Source organism: Sprattus sprattus (genome assembly GCF_963457725.1).
Source record: "Sprattus sprattus genome assembly, chromosome: 5".
NCBI lineage: Eukaryota > Metazoa > Chordata > Actinopteri > Clupeiformes > Clupeidae > Sprattus > Sprattus sprattus.
This window is the reverse complement of record NC_137924.1, coordinates 6,721,953-6,738,259: the sequence shown is the minus strand read 5'-3', so window position 1 is coordinate 6,738,259 and position 16,307 is coordinate 6,721,953. Positions and strand designations below refer to the sequence as shown.

At 44.5% G+C, this 16,307-nt stretch overlaps 1 protein-coding gene across 1 annotated transcript in view; it reads left to right on the top strand.

Moving 5' to 3' along the window:
* hs6st3b (heparan sulfate 6-O-sulfotransferase 3b) overlaps positions 1-16,307 on the top strand; it is a gene marked incomplete at both ends in the record, with an annotated part of 60,374 nt that overhangs the window by 863 nt on the left and 43,204 nt on the right. The gene's annotated exons all lie outside the window — the stretch shown is intronic.

Below are 16,307 nucleotides of genomic sequence, written 5' to 3'. Positions count from 1 at the left end.
TGTGCACCGACAAACACCATTTTCCCTAATGCTACAAACGGGAATACATCACACAGAAAAAGAAAATCTAGGGAAAATTCGTCCGTGGCACGGAATTCCGTTGCCCAATTTATTAAACCAACCTTTAGTCAAGATAGAAGTCACATAATTCTTACATTTAAAATAGCCTGTGGCAAACAGTTTAAATAACATAATTTCTGAATAACCTGTAATTTGTCTAAACCATGCCTTAACACAGCCTTATGTTCCAGCAGTGCATGAGAAATCAAAAGAACTGTGAGAACATACTGGTGAAGGACTCACCAGAAAGGCCTGTGTGCGGTAGACACCATGGGCCAATTAAATAGTTGGTTGTAGCACACAGCCATCAATCACTGGCAACAGTTGTTCCATTGTTGTTTTCATGGAATATGGTTGAAATGGCAGGTAAACTGACATCGAGAATGTGTCAGGTGGAGTTATTCTAGTTTACAGGAGCACTCTGAGTAATCAGCAAGTAACCACAGATTGCAAAAAGCAAGTAATTAGGGCTAATTTTTTATTCAAAAATATTGTCTTACAGCTTCTGCCTGTCTCAGCCTCTCTGTCCTCTTTTGTGTCTTCACATCAGGGGTGTCTCTAGGGCTATTTGGCTCCCCTCACAGTAATGTCTAGTCCCCCATAATAAATGTGCTTCTGAATTGCGTTTCCAATAATACAGGATGGGCGCATGGAACAATGGGCGGGTTTGTGTTGTCATTTGTCTGTGCAACATGCTCAGTCTGCAATGGGTATGATTTCTTACCGCGATAGTTTATGCCTGAATTGTTTATTGATAGCATATCATAACCTAACTGCAACCCTTTGTGTCTTCACCAAATGTGTACATTACACTCCTGTCAGCCAAAATCGTAAGTTGCCTACTTGAAGAAAAAATGCCTACCTAAAAATGTCAAATGTGCCGGTATATTCAATGTTTCCAGTCAGCTCTCATTTTATGCCATGGCTCAAAAAGAATTTCCTGCATGATGATTAGGCTAGTTTACCGTAGACTACAGTTTACAGGATTTCATAAGTGAAAGAAGTAGCTATGAATAATATAATAATGCTTGATTGCTTTGGTTACTTTACTTTGGTCTTGTCTCTTCAGTATTTCTGTTTAATCAGGTCATTCACTTTGGCCGTTGTTTGTTGTTTTACATCCATAGGGTCTATTCCATTTTCCTTGTATAATGTGTCACAATTACTGATCTTCCTTCTTGAACTGTATAGTTGTGGTGTACTGGCAGGGGCGCAGATTGCACCTGGGATTCATAGTGACTCCGATCCATCCCCACCACTCTCCCTACGAAAGCCGACAATCATCAGTTAATAACTCTGCACAGCTGATTAGGCAATGTTAGCGTCCCCCCCCAGTTCTAAAATCCCATCTGCACCGCTGTGTACTGGTAACCTAAAGTGAGCTAATGCCAGTATTGGACCCCACTGAGCAAGCAGAGGGGCAGGACTAAGACAAAGACCCATTACTGAGAACATTCCTTCAGCTGTAGATACTGTGGTGGGCTAGCCCAGGAGAATGGAAGAATGGACACAGAGATCCAGCGGTGCAGATGGGATTTTTTAACTGGGGGGGGACGTTAACATTTTTTAAACGTTATTTACTGGTGATTGTCGCCTTATGTAGGGAGAGTGGTGGGGATGGATCAGGGTCACTATGAATCTGGGGGGGACATGTCCCACCGTCCCCAGTGCTATCTGCGCCCCTGCAGAGATCTCAGAGTTAAAGGCAAGTCCTCTGCCCCATATGTTGCGCAATTCCAGGAAATGTAACTTGATTAGTGCAGCTCCCGTCCCTCATACGCCGCATGACCCGCGCAGTGTCAAAGAACGCACACAGGAGGCAGACTTAATCTGACACAACACAGTGAGTAATGGTGGACGTACATACGCTAATTAACTTAACAGCTACACAAGCATCAGATAACACAACACGTGGACAAATAGATAACGGCTTCCCCTGCTAACATTAGACACAAAAGAGAAGACATAAACTGCACCATTTAAGAACCATTAGGCACAGCATCAAACATTAAAGTCTTTACTGCACCCTTAAATGTGAGCAGTAAACAAGATTATATGACTATACTGTGATAAAACACGTTCACGTCATCCTGAACCTTGCCAGGCCTATGCTGAGTGCTATGTATGTAGAGTCAACCATTTGGGACCTATCTATGTCATGACATGGGAAGCCCACCTTCCTCATTTTTATTCACAGGAGTTCACACTCCCCTTTTTAGCATTTTTCAAAATGATGCAGTGGGTGGCGATGCGCTCAGATCTGAGGGTGAGGTTTCACTTTCCATACACACACACACACACACACACACACACACACACACACACACACACACACACACACACACACACACACACACACAGTGGGTGGAGGTGCGCTCAGATCTTGGGGTGAGGTTTCACTTTCCATACACTAACCATTCACGCAAAGCATTAAGGAGTGAACTATTACACACACAGTTACCCCCTTACAACAATACGGTACTATAGGGCATTATGTGCATTCAACCCAAGACCGAAGGATAGCAAAATCCTGTTTAAGAGGTGGGAAAGCCTGTGCACAGATGATTGATGTTCTCCTCTTTTCCCTCCGTCTTCCATCCCTATGTATGAGAGCATCCATCTATATCTACTGAAAGGTTCAAAGAGCTGTCCGGTGGAGAGGCACACAGGCACACACACACACACACACACACACACACACACACACACACACACACACACACACACACACACACACACACACACACCATACACACACACACAGACCTACACACTGTCTCTCTCCTTGCTTTCTCTCAGAAAATGTATGCATAACAGTATCTTGAACTGCACTGCATCTCCTTGGCTTTCGGCACAATCAAGTGACAGGAGTAAAGGGTTAGTCACAGTCTCTGTGGGGCGGCAGCATAGATTCACTCAGCATGTCCCAGATGCTTCTCTGGGCAAATACAAAAATTCTGGTTTGTGGTTTTAACCAACTTTTGGAAAACTATCATATGTTAAACACTGCGTTATGTCAAGGTTTCTCAATTATCAGATCCAAAAGTGGCACACAAAGTCAAGATTATTCTGTTCATTTCATTTAATTCACATTCTTAGTGTTCGGTTGAGCCCACTCAGAAACCCCAACATTCTCTAATATGTAGATATGTATCACACAGTAGGTGTGTACATATATCATACAGCTCTTCTGTCAGCATTATTGAACAGATCAATTATTTTCACCCCGGTTTCATTTTTAATAGTCTTCTTCAATAGAGGGGACTCAGAGTGCAAAGGTTCTGTTTGCCATTTTTGAGGGGTTTTTTTTGCTTAAAGATGTTGCGTTCTGCTTCAGGAGAAACAGCATGATGTGTAGCCTCTCAGATCCAAAAAGCTGCTTCTTGTTTGGTAATGAACTTTAAATGAGATGTCATAAAGCCGGGCTGAGCAGCAGGGAAAAGAAGTCAAGCGTTTACATCTATAACACTGACGGTGCCAGGCTGGATGTGCAAACTGCTTTGGAAGTTATTTTAGTAATTTACTGGGTGTAACGAGATTTTAATGTGACCAAAATCTGCAGGATTTTCACATTTATAAGTGCAAGTAAATAAAAAAACATCTGCTCTGTTGTGGCCCTGGTACGTTGTTTTCCAAAAAAAAGTGCTTAAAACAGCTTTGTCATCAATCTGTGCTTCACTGTGCCCCATAGAAGTGGCCTAGGTGATGACCACAGTGGAGTTGCAGCTACCAATTACTTTGCTGTAATTGGGCAGTCATACATTTTATAAGAGAGTTAAAGAGTGCTAGTTTCATGTGAACTCAACCTAAATGTTTCTGCAGTTTAATTCTGAATACTCCGGCCAGACGTGTTATCTTCTCCTAGGACATGGAAAAGGAAGGACAACAATAATAATACAAGTAGCCCCTAATAGCTAATGTTAGACCAAATTAAATTACTATATCATCTAAACTTGTTTTAGTTTTTGATAGAAATGCCTCCGCGGGACACAGAGATGGTGTGGCCCAGAACCATAAAAAAAACGTGATGCAAAGCGATGCCCTATACCCCTGTCATGTGACACTGTAGCATCCCAACTTCATATTGTTGTCCTTGTTTGAGGGCTGCAGGTGGGTCTTCAAGTGGGTCTTGAAGTTGTGAAAATGTTTCATGACGAATGGTATTCCCTGTGAATAGCAATCTCTACATGTGTAGCTTATCACGTTGGCCCCACGCTGTAATATATACACACACACACACACACACAGAGACACACACACACACAGCTTCTGCCAAGTGAGACTTAGGGATGGCCTCCTTTGTCCACACACACACACACACACACACACACACACACACACACACACACACACACACACACACACATACACACACAGACAACTAACCCTTACCCTAACGGCCGTCACAGTGTCCTGTTATACGAAACTAATGGACGAGGTGGAGGCAAAGAACTCCATGATGGTGAGTTGAGTATGGGATCAATTTAGTGCTGAAAAGATTTCGAAGGCTGCCATAACATCTCAGACAAATTGATCTGTTTTACAAATACCCCACAATTTGAGCAAATACAAGACATGTCTATCAAAAAATGCAATGTGTTTTGCAAATAGCACATAAAGGATAAATAATTCAGATTTTGCTCTTTTATTTTCTCTAAATCTTTGTAATCATTATGTGGAATGTAAGCCATGCATCATAGGTGTATCATCCATGTTAAGTTAAGCACAGATAGCTAGGCTACACATTGCAGAGGAGGCCCCTCAATATGTAGGTCTGATTTGTTTATATTTTGTTTGATGGCAACCCGGTTTTTGTGGTACTTCACTGCTTAGATAGACACAGAGGGAAGTGTTTTCTGTTTGGGATGCAGAGGTTGCAGTTGTTCACTGTGTAACGCTACAGCCCCCCCAGATCTGACAATCCGAAATACCAGTGCACTCACAACTGCTGAAGCTACCATTGAAAGCAAGCTTCATGTTTGCAGTGCTTTATCAATCAATCACTCAATCAAATGTATTTATGTGATCATGAGAGACATTCATGAACTTTAAAATGTAAATGCACCCAATTATAGCCAAAAGGCTAGTTTCCATTGACAGTCCCCTTGCCAGAGTGAAAAAAGGCTAACAACCTTAAAAAAAGACATTTACTTGATTGAGTGATTGATTGATGAAGCCCTGTATATACCAAACACAACATTGACAATATATCAAAAATCAAGTAAATATTATGTTCTGTGTGTGTGTGTTTGTGCGTGTGTGTGTGTACGCGTGTGTGTGTGAACGTCTGTGTGTGTGTGTGTGTGTGTGTGTGTGTGTGTGTGTGTGTGTGTGTGTGTGTGTGTGTGTGTGCGTGTGTGTGTCTCTGTGTGTGTGTGTGCTGGTGGGGCGGGCTTAGGGTACACCTTCCCTCACAGGTGTGGAGCATGCAGCAACTTCCTTCTCAGCTGTGTTCACACTGTAAGTTCTCCCCCCCCCCCCCCCCCCCCGGCCTTCCAGTGGGTCCCCTACAGTGATTCATAAAGCATATTACTGCTGCCTATGAGCAGACACGAACAGACACAGATAAATCGCTTCTGACAACACTTGCTCTCAGTCCCTTATCCCTTATGTTAAGTGGTGACATAATGGAAATTTCATCCTATGTGGAGTTATCTGCCTCCTCTACTCGTAAAAGAACAGAGAGCACCCTCTCCATATCATTATTGGAACTAAGAAACGAAGGGACATGGTTTTGACACCTATGTTCCTCTGCTAGCATGACAACTGTGAGGTTACAATATACCGCTGTAGTTGCGTTGCATTTTACTGTGAAATGTTTACAGTTCATTACTGTAAAACATGTGCAGTACATTACTGTGAAATATTTACAATAAATGACTGTAAAATTACTGTGAAAGTAATGCAACTAGTAGCCAGTAATTTACTGTAAAAGTACGGTGAAATATTTTACAGTGTAGTAATGGCTCTCAGTTTGTGAGAGTGGTACACAGACAGAGTCGGATCCACTGCCTGAGTCTGTCCTGTCTGGTCCACGAGGTTGGCCAGGATGGCACAGCTCTGGCGGCGGCAGGGCTTTGCTTGGCACGGCATCGCCAGTTCAGCTGGGACCTGGCAAGGAACGAGTGCCACGCAGACCTGTAAAGGTCAGAGGCGTCAGAGTAGATGAGCGGCGCTCCCACTGCGGCCCGCACTGGAGCATGCTGCCAATCACAGCCCCAGCAGACACAAGTGCCCCCCGCCCCCCCCCCGTCCCGCTCTCTCCTGCAGGGGCTTCTGGGAGACGGCCCCTCTCCGAGCTGTCCGTCTGAGTGGAGCGTGTGGAGAGCAGGATGTTAATATGAGAGCAGAGGGGATGCAAGATTTACCAGTGGCAGGGCACTCTCGCAGTAACACAGCAGCTACTGTCACATTCTCCTCGGGTTGGAGATGCATTTGCCTCCTATTGTGTTTAGATTTGATATATTGGCCTATTTTTCCTGTATTTGTTATTTTATTGAAAGAATGATTTGCCTCTGAGTGATTTTTTGTTTTGTTTTATTGTGTTTGTCGTCATTGGCGACCGCCATTGTTTAATGCATACTCCACTACAATATTATGATTTGAAAGAAAGAGGCTTTTTGGGACTAAATATTCTCTTTAAACACAACAAAATACCATGCCACAGTATTCAGAGGCAATAAGAAGCATTTAACAGGAAAACAACTGCCTTGAGTTTTTAGAACCACAGCTTTATCGTCAGTATGTGCATGAAAAAGCTGTAAGTCCATTTCTCAAGCCTTCATGCCTTAATGTTGACCCATTCACATCACACTTCAGCAGTTTGCTCGCTACTGCAAAGCTTTTTTTCCGAGCTCTATTTGACTCTGTCATTTCACTGCTAATTAAATCACACAGGTCCCTTGGTACCATGACCAAATGTATTTTCTGGGCAGCCACAAATGCACCTCCTGCAACACTTAGTCATAATTACAGCAGCAACTGCGCCGTGGTTATTAGATTACGGCGATGAAGAGTGCTCCATCCGTACTTATCCATATGGTGCAAAGTCTAAGTGCTATGGAAAGACTACAGCGCTCCCCATTAAATACTGCTTTTTCTCCATAAACATGAAACAGTCGAGCATTTAGATTTTTTTTCTTTCTTAAGGCTTCTCACCCACGGTAGATGTGATTCAGATGGTGTTCTTTTCGTCTGGAACGGAGGTTATGTGCAATTTTCACACTCCGGCACGGCGAGCTGCGACTGCACTGCTGAGATGCGCCTGAAATCACCTTAATGTCTGAAGGATAAAAAGAGACTGTTGATTTTGCTGCTGCTGAGGCTGCTGCTCCTACTAATTTGCTGGCCTGTGTTGTCCTTGGTGTAATTATTTTAATTATCGACAGCCCTTCTGCAGACTTTGTGATACTGCAAATCAAAGCCGCACAGAGGCAGATTACTTTGTCACACAGAGCAACAAACCACAAATTGCCGTCACATTGATTTCCAGATTAACACAGCTGTTAATCATTGTCCCTTTAAAGATTTTATGCAGTTATTGGCAGAGCTGGGTAAAAGCAGCTACCCGTTGTGTAACTCTATTTGTGCTTGTGAAGGAGAACCAAATGCTCTTACAGACCACCAGCCAAGACATTCTTGTATTCGAAAAGAGAAGCCATGTGTTTATATTACATTTCCTCCTTTTGCGAACGACACTCATTTGCAGTGTACCACGTCCAAGTTGAAGTTTGCCTTCTGGCACTCACTCAGAACAGCTCTAGTATGATTTCGAAGAAATCAATGATAATACGTGAGACAATATGGGATGCAGTGGCTAATGATCATAGAATATCAATATAAAATAGCAATGAAAAAAGAGTATGTGCAAATGTAAAGTGGAATAAGTGAATAAATAAGATATGTACAGTAAGAGTAACATCAGTAACACACACACACACACACACACACACACACAGAACATAATATTTACTTTATTTTCACAGTAACAACATACAGCCAAGGCTAGTGATTTGACTCAGCCTGTATGGCCCCCTCCCTCCTCAGAGACCATCATTTTCCTACAGCAGTGCCTCTGCCACCAGTCAGCCTCCAACGGTTTCCTCCTGAACAATTAGGAAGAGAATAGATTCCTCTTTCCATTTCCAGGGCAATCAGAATAATGAGTGACCTGCAGCCCCAGCCATGGCCCGTTATTACTCACGTGGAGCAGCAGCGGCCAACCGCTCCTGGAAGAATAAAACGCTGCATCATAATTTACTCTCCTCACAAGATCTGAGTGGAAGTGGAACCACTGCCCCAACATGGTGTGCCCCCCAGAAAGAGGAAGGGAAGGGAGGGAGACAGAAAAAGAGAGAGAGAGAGAAAGACAGAGAGAGAGGAGGGGAGAGAGAGAGAGAGACAGAGGTGTCACACCATTCAGCTATTTTTTTTTTTGTCTCCTGGTGTCTCAACGCTGATGTAAAATGGCGCCCTTAAAGCGTGATGGACAAACACGTCACGCTGAGCCAGTACACATTAGCAGCGCAATTAGAGTGTGTCTTAGCGGGACTCAACACACTGAGTGACAGAAAGGCTGATGGAGAGGAGCAGGTGCCTGAGCAACCCCAACGCGCAGTAGAAGGAGGAGAGTTGGGGCAGATTTACGGCCCTTGAAGCGCCTCAGAGGGTCCCTCCGCAGATCCTCCCCATCATGCGATGTTTATTGTGGGCACAGCGGAGCGTGCCCTTGTGGACCAGGTACACCAGGGTTTGGAGATTGCTTTTCATGTGCCATTAATCCTGGCCATCATCTCTGCCGGGGCAGAGCTGTAATCTAGTTGCTTCGATAATTAAGTGTTACCCAGGCCCAGGAGTGCCGTGGCATCATTCAAACACTTGTTCCTTCTCCACCCAACAGAAGTGGTGGGAAGTGAATAGGGGTGGAAATCTCTTGGCACCTCACGATTCGATTTCGAAATCGATTCAGAGGTCAACGATTCGATTTGAAATCGATTTTGTAATTTTTTTTTGTTTGTTTTATTACAAAATCGATTATGAACTTTTTCTGAATCGAGAGAGAATCGTTTTAGAGACAATCGAGAAAAAAATCGAATAATCGATCTTTTCCCCCACCCCTAGAAGTGAAGTTGTGATGAAGGAAGAACTGAGTAGTCATACTTATCTGCATGTCTCTTGCCAATGTGTATTACATGACATGAGTAGTAAAGAGATTTTTTGCAAAAGAAAAAATCAAATCTTTTGGGGATTTTTATGAAAATAAGGGACTGTCTGAGTTACATTTAATACAAAGTCTGAGCGTGAAGGACTATTTAATCACTCATCTCTTTTAAAGACGATGACTTTGCTCACCACAAAGCTCTCATAGCTAGGGGAAGGGATATGGTCCAATTACATGCAAAAGTTTGTTTTAATTTGATTTGTGCCAGCCACTCTTTCTTGATGTATTGTCTTGTGTGCTTTGATTAAACCACACTGGCGCTGATTTGAAATTGCAGGCTGGGCCTTGGCAATCCCTGCCATGCTGCAGAAAGTAAGGCACGCGTCTCCCAAGCCCCCCCCCCCCCCCCCCCCCCAATGCTGATAGGGTCTGTTTTTGAAACTTTAAGAAATGGCATCTAGTCAGTCTAGTCAGAGCTCTGAAAGCCACTCAGGGTAATGAAACATGGCTTGCCAGAAGAGACACGCTGCTCTTTTGACACCGCTGTCAAGTACTTGCTGGCCCGGCAAATATGTATCTCCAATAGTCTGATTCAGCTCCCACTCCTTGATTAAGGGCCTGCTCCTTATTCACTTTTTGGCCGGGCCCCGATGTTGGCTAGTCTTGGCTCACGCCAGCTCTTTCCTCCAGGGGCCTGGACACAGCTGTGTTCTGAGTATGTTTTGCCTCAACTCAAATTAGCAGTCATTTAAAGCAGCAGGTGTTGTTGCATGTATACAAACGGAATGGTCATGTGTATTTACTGTGTATATGACATCATTATTGAATATGGGGTACTGTATCATCTATTGCCAAGATATGCATCAAAATGAGTGGGTTTATGTACATTGCTTGGGGTTGAAGTGGGAGCTTTCTTTGTTGACAGTATCAGAGATTTTAAGCCCTGAGACGCAAATATGCAATTGTGTGTATTTCGTGGGTCTCTTGGGACCTAAATATTAATAAGGAAAATTGGGAAGTTTTTCCAAAATATTCCCATCATATCTGTAGCACTCTCTAATGACTATCTTGCCCTCATTGAGTTATTTGGTCTTCTAATCCTAGTGGAAATCAGGGGATTTCATCATAAATGCATACACACTGTCCCACATCATCTTCCATCTTGTTGAAAACCCTGAGTCCCTGGAACAATCACCAAATAGAAACTGATTGTTTAGACCCAACAATCATTAACATTCCAATCGTTGATTTCTCGTCAAACACAAGCCTTATTTCTCGTCAAACACAAGCCATTGAGTTATACATAGTCATGTTTAAGTCTTATTTAATTTCCCCCAAATGTCTGGTCTCAAATAAGAACCGCTTCACACAAACAATGTGTGGTAATGGAGAAAGTTCTGGAACAGTGTGATCTAGATGAACATGGCTATCAGTGGCAGTATATGAGTCACACTCAGAAGTGACTCAGAGACTCTGCACTCTGATGCCCCAAGAGGCCCTCAGGGTACTGCATCCTCCTCAACAGTGCTGCCATTAACTATGGTGCCATTCCCCTCCATAACCAGGCTTGGATGCATATTTAAGCACGTTTAGTGGATAGCTGGATATAAATGTCAGATATGAATCATGAATTGTGTATATTTTGTGGGCATTACTTGTATGTAAGAACACTATGAGAGCCAAGGGCTTAAGGAAGTGAAGTACTGTAACTGCATGGGGTCTTGTTATGCGGCCATGGTGAGGCTTGGTATTAGTGAAAGAAGGAATATCCAAAGCTGAGAGGCTCGGGGAGCATAGGGTACCCTGACCCCTGAGAACAGGATAGAAAAGGAAAGCAAAAATCACCTAGAGCTACATTTCAGTGTGTGTGTGTGTGTGTGTGTGTGTGTGTGTGTGTGTGTGTGTGTGTTGTGTGTGTGTGGGGTGCCTTTAGGGAGCCCAGTAATACAGGCCCAGCATTATCCTCCAGCATATATACTAGGGCCTGGTGAAGGTATGCATCTAATGAATTCAGTCGTGTTTTTACCTCAGCACAGTTTAATTTGTCCAGCCCCGCCCCTCTCTCTTACAAGGCCGAGATTCGTCCCTGTCTGGAGGGTGGACACACCCCCTCATCCTGGTGGTCCCGCTCCTTTATCTGCCTGATGGATTGACGGATCAAGCGGCGGCGGGGGAAAACGCCAGCTCAGATGCTGTGCAGAGTTATTTTTCAATTGAGATCAGTCATGCCTGACCATGGGGCGTCTGGGTGAGATAACTTACCACAGGTTTGATTTATGGCAACCCCGCGGACGACAGGGGGTCACGTTTGCTGACATGGCTGCTAAAGCGACGTGACAGGTTAGCTACACTGTATGTGGAGGGGGCCGGGGGGGCCAGGGGGGGGGGCGGGGGCCGCTCGACCGCCTGGCACAGAGCAGGTGGAGTCACCTTCATATGGGCTAATCTGCCCAGCAGGCCCAGCTCTCAGGGCTCCTGGCGGCTTACTGTTTTAGCCCCTTCTCTGTTATTGTGCCAGAATTGCTGTGTGAGGGACACTTGCTCGGCTCCAGATTAGGGATTGTTTTGTACAGCGTCATTGTGTTCCTGATTTTGTTTAGCTTTTTTTTTGGACCGTCATGCCTAGCTGTGGATTTACTGGGACATGGAGACATTTGACTGATATGTGTAGACACACGCAGACAAAAGCCCCCAGCTAAATCTTTTGACAGCACATTTTGGTTATTCAACAGATCAAATTTGGCACACTGGAAAAAAAAAATCAGTCACTATCAAGCTCTTCTCTTTCGTCTGAAAAACTGTGTAGAAAAAAGACACTTTGTGGAAATCAGAGGATTTTGGAAGACCTTACTTCAACTTGAATTGCTGAAGACTGAATGTCAGCGAGGAAGGCATGATACCAGCCAACAGATTGCAGCCCAGATTGCCTCTGAAACTCCTGTGTTTATAAATAGGTTCCTGTGTGTGTTCATGCCTTCATTTGCAAGATCAGTCCAAATACTTCATTTGCAGCTTGTGCATCTTAGATCCGCAAAAAATCTTCATAACCCACAGATACTTTACTTCTCTCTCATGTTCGACAAGAATCAGTAACGACATAAAGAAGTTTTAAAATACGACAATATGATATACAGATTACATTTTCCCAACACTGTCTAAATATGTAGATATCCAGTGCAGTGCAGTGCAGTTCAGAATTGGATTTTAATTTATTTTATTTAAAAGTTGATGATGATGTACCACTTGGAGTTCTGATTAGTTGCCCTCTGAAAGGTGCAAATTAACTCAGCTCTGGATGTGTGATGTTCAGACCTTTTAAAGAAGGCAGATGGTGAGACATGACTTGGCATATGCTGTTGTTCTGAGGCTTATAGCACTTTATTAATATTTCATTCCCAGGGGAAAGTTGGCTTAATCAGTGTTTGAAAAAATGCCACTCTGGTGCGGTGCTGGACAAATAGGCTCGTGAGCGATGGTGTGCAATCCGGTGCGTACGCACTGGCCATGGGGGGAGCAAGCGCGGCACACAGAGGAGTGCTGTATCAGGGAGACTGTTGAGCTGGAACAAACAGCATTATGTCCCAGCATGGGGCTTAATACAGCACATAAACCCCATCATAGGAATTCAATATAGATCTCAGTGTGTCTGACTGTGAGCTGGCTCTGTGTGAGAGACAATATGGGGTAGAAAACCCCCAAGCTGTCCTGGGATCAGCCTGGTCTTCCGGCCCACAGCTACACCAGGATAATATTAGGCCTGCTGAAGCTCCTGGGATCAGCTTGGTCTTCCGGCCCACAGCTACACTGTTTTAGGGGTTTTATGACTTGTATTACTTTTATTCTTTTTATCATGATTTTAGTAATCCAAGAAGCCTAATATGATGTTGATAATTTGTATTTATCTTTTACCGCATGTATTGCTCCTGCTGCTTGCTTTTATTAATTTTATGTAAAGCACTTTGAATTGCAACTCTTGTATGAAATGTGCTATATAAATAAAGTCTTACTCACTTACTTACACCAGGCTAATATTAGGCCTGCTGTCTCTACTGGCATCAGCTTGGTCCTCCTGCCCACAGCTTCACCAGGTTTAATATGAGGCCTGCTGCAGTGGTGTAGCGGTCCCTGGGTATATCCTGGACTACACCACTGGCCTGCTGACGCTCCTGGGATCAGCCTGGTCCTCCTGCCTGCCCACAGCTACACCAGGCTTATATAAGGCCTGCTGCAGTGGTGTAGTGGTCCCTGGAGAAGTGGGTATACTCTTAATTGTTTTAAGCAGCCCATACAGCACAGGACAAACGCCCTGTTTTGAGAAGTGGGTATACGCAACGCTGACAAATAAATAAGTGGGTGTACTCCGTATACCTGCGTATACCCTGGACTACACCACTGAGCTTGGTCCTCCGGCCCACAGCTACACCAGGCTAATATTAGGCCTGCTGCAGTGGTGTAGTGGTCCCTGGGTATACCCTGGACTACACCACTGGCCTTCTCTCCTGGGATCAGCCTGGTCTTCCTGCCCACAGCTACACCAGGCTAATATTAGGCCTGCTGACGGAGGGAAATGATTTGGGGGGGAAAGCGCAATGATAGAGTGTCAATTACGGTGGGATATAAAACTGATGTACAGTGGCAACGTATGATTATTCTGACACTGGTGCCAATATTATGGCAGAAAGTTGGGCGAATTCTGTGCTTTCTGTGACCAATTAAGCAGCTGGTGTGACATTCATGACCTAAGTGTGATCTGCAGGGCTGACTGGCTGGATGGGTTCGTGGGTTCATTAGCCAGAGCTGGGTGGTGATTGGGGCTGAATGTGGAGGTGGAGGGGGTGGCGGGGGTGGTGGGGGTTACGCTTAACTACCCTGGGCTGAGAAATTGCTTCAGGGTAGAGTTAATATTCGCGAGTAAAATCAGCTCATATTAACGGCGAGTGCAATGTTTAAGTTCGGAGTACGTGAGTGTCTTTGCAAAACTAAACTGCTTATGCCGCAGCCATAATCTGCCACCCAATAATTTGATTTCACAAGCGTGCCTTTTTTAAAGCGCTGTTGCCCTTCTTAAAATGTGAAATATGCTGCTATAAATCATAAGAAGATCTAGTGTTGCAAGAATCGCAGGTAAAACGGGTATTTCTTAGTTGAGGCACCCCGACCTCTCTATAACCCAGTCCCTCTGAGAAAGCCTGAATTATCCTTTGAGTGCAACTCTCATTAAAATCAATGTTTTGGTCTAGCTCTGTTGTTTCAGATGGTGTTGTTTATGACACCCCGGTTTCCAAGGGGGTAATTTTCAAGGCTCTCACATTCACTATGCAGAAACACACCCAATGACTCATTTAATGTGCCCTTCTCTCATTGTGCAACAAACCACACACATCTTGGAACAACAAGCCCCAAAATATGATGTGCCGCGCCTGGTTAGACACGTGCACTGGGCCTCCGAAAGCACACCCAGCAACATCACCACCTCATAATTGAGTAATGACGGGGGCCTCCAGCAGAGGAGAAAAACTGCAAAGGAGTCCTTGATTCCTGACAGGGTATGACACGCTTAATGAGAAACTCATTAGGGCATGAAGGGAAGAACGTAAACAGAGAAAAGGCAGAAGCACTTATTGTCTTCTTTGACGGTGCATCTCAGCAGAAATCTGAATCCAACTGACTAATGTTACACTAGAACTGCAGGACGCACAAGGCTGCTAAACCATGGAGTGAACTCATGCATTAGTGGTGCTGAACCTCACTCCTTCCAGCAGCACAATGCACTGACTTTACCATTGGTTTATAATGTTGTTGACTGAGACTTATAGATGACTAAATGCCACTAGCCCTCTCTCTCTTTCTCTATCTCTCTCTCTCTCTCTCTCTCTCTCTCTCTCTCTCTCTCTCTCTCTCGGCGCTCTCTCTCTCTCTCTCTCACTCTCTCTCTCTCTTTCTCTCTCTCACTCTCTCTCTCTCTCTGCTTCTCTCTCTCTCTCTCTCTCTCTCTATCTCTCTCTCTCTCTCTCTCTCTCTCACTCTCTCTCTCTCTTTCTCTCTCTCTCTCTCTCTCCCTCCGTGTGTGTCTCACTCTGGTCCTCTCTTTCTGTGTGTAGGTGTTGCTTTCCTGTAACTTCTGGGATTGTTGTAATAATGTAACTTTATTAAAAGCTGGGACTGAAGTGATATTTGTTTGTGTGGTGGTGGACCATGTGCTGAATATTGAGCACCCTTGAGTGAGGCTGGGGACCAAAATCTGGGCAGTAGTTTTTCTTGCCCGTGTGTGTGATTGATTGGGGCTGTACTGAGGCAGGAATGGAGCGAGGTTGTCCCCTATGTTGGGGCTCTGCAGGCACTGAACTGTGTTCGTTAATCATGCTGCATTACCACACAACGGGCATTCATCAAACACGACTAAAGGCTGCAGTCAGAGGAGGCTGCTGTGCTCAATCTCGGCTCCTCAACGTATGATCAATTCAAGTACACAGAAAGAATAAAGACTGCTAAGTCACTGCCGGTCATTTTTAGAAAAGAACCATTCTCCGGTGCAAGCAAGTAGGAATATCCATCAGAATATCGGCCCTGTTAAGCCAACAGCCAGGGCTGTTGCATGTTTATGTCTTTTCCATAATCTATGAAGTGATTAGCTCGTTACTGCGGCAAATTAGAAAAACCAGGATATTTGATTTAAATGACAGAGAAGCCATCCGTTTTTTGTGGGTGGAACGTAGTTTTAAAAAAAAAATATACCGTGTTTTTCCAGCGATGCGGGCACTATGCGGTGTTTCACAGTGTCCAGATCCCCGCTGTCTTATTGAGCCCCATGCCTCCCAGCCCAGACCACCCCTGTGCCTGGGCCTCCCCCAGTGGGGCGGAGTGAAAGGAGCGTAAAGTACAGGTCCTGGCAGCTCAGTGGGGCATTCTACCCCTCCCGCCGAGAGCGCTGAGCTAAAAGCCACTTACTGCACCGTGGCTATTCATGTGAGAGGCGTCAGGGGCGTCTAATTATGTGATGAATTTGTTTTTGTTTTATTTTTCTTTACACTTTTTATTTTTTTTGGTTGGGAGGGGGCATCCAAAAAAGAAACACTTCATATTCAGG